Genomic DNA, 4,946 nt, shown 5'->3' on the forward strand with positions numbered 1-4,946 from the left:
GTTACAAAAAATGAACAATGTAAAAATTAAAAAAAAAAATTACAAATTTCATTTCATTGCTGCTATCTATTAAATGTTGCTCTTAAATTTTAAATTGTATCTACAGAAATATTGAATACAAGTCTAAAGAGGTTATAATTTCATTGTATAAGTCACTGGTTAGGCCACACTTGGAGTATTGTGTTCAGTCTTGGGCTCCTTACCTTAAGAAGGACATTAAATTGTTGGAATAGGTTCAGAGGAAAGGTTAGAATGGTGCCTGGAATGGAGGGGTTGTCATACAAGGAGAGGTTAAGATCTCTGAAGTTGTTTTCTTATGAAAAAAGAAGAGTTAGAGGGGATCTGATTGACGTGTTTAAGACTGTTAAGGGAATTGACAATGTTCATGCATCATCTTTTTTCATACTTAATGGTGAGAATGGTAATTTTTGGCAAGGTAGGAGTCATCTTTAGCTAAGACAGTTTTATTTTTATAACAGGGTGGTTGGCCTTTGGAACGGGGTGCCTTCGAATGTTGTGAAAGCAGTGAATTTAAGAGAAAGCTTGATAAGTATATGAATTATAAGGACTGGCTTTGAGTTATTTATTTTTTATTTATTTATTCAATTAGTTTAGAGGATGGGATAGCCTAGATGGACCAAAAGGTCCCTAGTTGTCAATAAACATTATGTTATTTTATGTTATTTCACAAATAAAAAATATCCATATACCTTGGCATGTGAACTGTAACCATCACACTTCTACATGTTTTATATTTTCCTCTTTCCTGAGCTTATAGTTATCTATTATTAGCTTGATTTATTTTTGTTTCTATGCCTTTTGTTTGTGAATATTTTAAAACTCATTATTTCTGGCTAGAACATTTTCCATTATAATTTGAGGGTACAGCTTCGAACCTTATTATAAATTTTGAACTATTTTTTGTTTAAACATATAGATCACTTATTTCCTACTCTAACATTTAAAAACTAAAACTAAGAAGGGTGCTAACAAATTTTCTTTTAAGGGTCCTTTTCAAGTATCGTAGAACAATATTTTGACAATAGTTTTTGTCGAGATCAATCTATATCTGATAGTTATAATGTGCTTTCTGTAAATATGAAGTTATCTTTTTTATGTATGTTGTTTTAGTACAATAAATTTCACATTGTGTCCAAATTCAGTATTATGAGAAAGTGATTTAAGTTTTCTGATTAGTTTGCCATGAAGGCCTAGCCTACTGTTCTTGCTATTATCTGTAGCTGATAATGTATTGGGTCAATAAAGGCCTAAAATGACTCATTACAGCTTTTGATGACAATATGCTATATCAAGAACCACAGTAGTGGTTCCTAATATGAATCGTCCATTTGTTCTGCCAGCCTACAGCAAAAATGGCTGAGAGTATTATAATAAAACCTGGACAATATTACTAAATGCATCATTACACATCGTGAAGGATAGTTTTCAAGCTTATTTGGCTACCTAGCAAATAACAGCAGCTATATAACCATTGGGCCATAGTATATATACACACACACACATATACATACATGCACATATATATATATATGTTTGCACAAATCCAACTGACAGCATGCCAAAAAAAATTATGAATTGGAACTATAGGCAGACAATACGTTACCTTGACAACAGTATGCGTTATCTCATGACAGGTACTATCTGTTGGTCATGAATATAAAATCTGTCTTTTACTTTAATAGGTAAATATGTACGTTCATACTTGATTCTGAACATTTGGTTGTTGAAAGTTTTCATTTCATTTATCAATATAATTAAATTCACACAGATTTTAACCCTTTTGTAATGGGTGCCCCTTTAAATGCTTTTCTGCGCAAGTCACTGAGTTACATTCAAAATTTAACTAAACTCCTTTACTATCTATATATGAGAATGAAATTAATATTATAATGTATGTTATGATTCAAAGTTTAAGTCTTTCATTTCAAAATAAACCTTTAAAAAACTACTTAAAACTTCAGATGTATTGTCACGTGACCAATGAGCTATGAAAATTCTCTACTTTGGCTCTCTGTATCTTCAACAATACAATGGTACTTGAGTAGAGGTACGTCTGAACAATAAGTTACTTACATAACCTTTCTTTTGACTTGCATATTTCAAAGTTCTCTGAATGAATACAGTTAAAACAGGTAATAATTTTTTTCAACCCAACAAGTGCCACACCCACTTTTACCAGGTTTGTTTGAGCTTTTTAGCCTAAATGTAGCACACGGTACATGTAACTGACTATAGTATTGTTGGCTTGATCGACTATAGCACTTATGGTTGTTTCTTACCTAAATATGTTATAGTTAGAGATACAGTTAAAACTGTATTTATGTTTTACTATTATATTTTAGTTAATCAGCTATATTAACTATATATATCAAAATGCGTAATTAAAAGGTTTAATCTTTTTTTTCAATATACATCATACTTTGCATCTGTTCTCAAGGCTTACAATATTATTTGCTGAATGAAAATTTTGCAGAAGAGTTGCGCATGTCTCCCAAAGACAATGTAATATGCCTCGAAAGCACTGTTGACTTGTGTCAAAATAAATAATAAGCAACAAAGAACAAGAAAGGAAAATAAAACATTAAAACTTAACTATACAATATGTGAAAAGGAAAAGACCTGAAATTACAAATTTAACAAAAGCAAAATCTTTAGATATTCTATAAAAAATTAAAATGTCTGTCTTTTTCCTCTTATTTCCTAGTTTTAATCATTTCATTGCATTGTATGTTGATGATAACAGCTAGAGTTAGTGATATGATATAGAAAATGAAAAAAATATATAAACATTTACCTTAAAAACTTTTAATATTCATTTAGGAGGTTCTATAGGTTATGCATATGAAAAATGAAAACTAAAAGATAAAATAAAGTATTTTTATAATGAAAATCACCTTGCACTCGAACTATTCATAATTTGAGTGGAAATAACTATTATAAACTTTAACGAAATCACAACAATTTTTGTGAGGAACACAGTTACCATATTTTTGTTGCATAAATGTCCTTCCCTAGTCGAATGAATGGTAATCACATCCGCCCATGCTGAAAGGGTTAGACTGAAGTATTTTATTAGGACTACATCTTATCTAGCCTTGTCACGAGTTTCGCACAATGTCTCAGATTAGCATGTAAGGCAATAAATTTTATATCGATCCATTAATTTTGTTAGCATTGTTTGAACAAGACAGTTGCTTGGTGCAAAAGGTCAATTTACAAATACGATTATTGTCATGGTATAAAATACCATTGAGTGTAGGTATTATGGGTAGTATTAATTTATTTATTTTGTGAGTAAATATTTCATGATTGTTCAGTTTTTTCATAACAAGAGAATTAAGAGCAATTAGTTTAAAGTAAACGTTATGACAAGTTTAGTTACGTAACTCAGTAAGAATTGTACATTGTGTTTATAATTCATTGATGTTGAGGCTAATAAATGTCGCTTGGAATTCACTGATGTCGAGGGTATTGAGATTTCTAGAAGGTGAGAAGACGATTAAGTGATAAATATATAAGTAGTGTGAGATGAGAGGGAACAGCAGACAGAGTTGTACATACATTTCACTAGTTTGCATATATATATTATTTTGAAAACAAGTGGAGTGTGCGCTGTTTGTTTTTTTTTAATTTATTGCCAACAAACCACAGACACCTACTGTAGAAGAATCCTTAGCCCAACACCTATATTATACAACATACTTTTTAAATACTATGACTATATATATTAAGAAGAATAAGACCATTATTTTGAAAATTAGTAATTGTTTTTCATTAATTATTAAATACACAATTCAAATTGGAGTGTTAATCTACTAATTTGTTACTGTGAAATCCAATGGTGTGTACATTTTTTATTTTCAGCATTTAAAAATCAATGAAACCCCATGATAAGAATAGATCAAAATAAGCTTGAACACTAATAGAGTTTGGAATTTGCTTCAGTATTTCATACTTTAAATGTTATATTTCCCAGGTAAAATAATGTCAATGGAATTGATGCTAACTGAATTCACCTGCTGAATTCCTTTTATTATAAAAGTTTATAATTAACCAACTATTTCACAAGCACATAGATTGGAAGTACCGTCATTATTGCATATTGTCATTATTGTAGTGCTGCTATTGCTTGAGTATAGAATTAGCAGATGTAGTGTGGTTATCATATTATAAAATATTCTCATTTGCTTTCTTTCATATATTCTTGGAATACTAATTAGATAGGTAGGATCTACTTACCTGATAAAAAAAAACTATACTGTATACAACAAAAAAGGTTGGATATAATGACTGACATAGCTATGCTTTATATTTGGGTCATATAATATCAGAACAGGTTATAAACTAAGAGTGACTTATAAATTGCGCTTTATAAGGCGAATTCTGTATTGGAGAATCGCCATATCAAGCACATTCAAGTTTCAGTCCTAGCTCCTTCACGCAACTGAGCCAAGTTAAGCCTTAACTAAACATTTAACTGATGGCATTAAGATTTAAGGTTTCGAGTTATTCTTTCTTTGCATTAAAAAAATTTCTAGGGTGATATATTTCAAAATATGTTTAGAAAATAATGTTCCTTACCTTGTATTATAATGCAGTTACTATTTACAGTTGTTTAACTAGTTGTTATGATATGTCTTCAACAGTTTTTCCACGAACTAGTTTCCAACATTTCATTCCCAGAAATTTAGCCTTCTTCAGAGGTGACTTACTGCATCATCACATAATCAAACAGATAGCGACACCTATTGCATAACAAAAACTTTTTTGTTAAGATCGGTGAGCTCTCTTCTTAGTGTGGATATTGACAGCCTAAGAAATTCACTGTTGATTTGAAATTGAAATCAAATTTATTGACTGTGCATGAGAATAATTGTTTGATATTTCATTTCAGCGGTATTATCTTTTCCAAGAAAAACATCAAC

General features: G+C 30.2%; 1 protein-coding gene across 2 annotated transcripts in view; it reads right to left on the reverse strand.

Annotated features, from left to right (window-relative positions):
* Positions 1–4,746, reverse strand: part of LOC106463512 (signal transducer and activator of transcription 5B-like) — a 60,919-nt gene extending 56,173 nt beyond the window's left edge. For both annotated transcript variants that reach the window (XM_013923553.2, XM_013923552.2), the window contains exon 1: positions 4,603–4,746. The gene's annotated coding sequence lies outside the window, so the exon portion shown is untranslated. The remainder of the gene's footprint in view (positions 1–4,602) is intronic.
* Between the last annotated feature and the right edge of the window lie 200 nt (positions 4,747–4,946).

Source organism: Limulus polyphemus, unplaced genomic scaffold (assembly GCF_000517525.1).
Source record: "Limulus polyphemus unplaced genomic scaffold, Limulus_polyphemus-2.1.2 Scaffold1428, whole genome shotgun sequence".
In the NCBI taxonomy this organism is placed as follows: domain Eukaryota; kingdom Metazoa; phylum Arthropoda; class Merostomata; order Xiphosura; family Limulidae; genus Limulus; species Limulus polyphemus.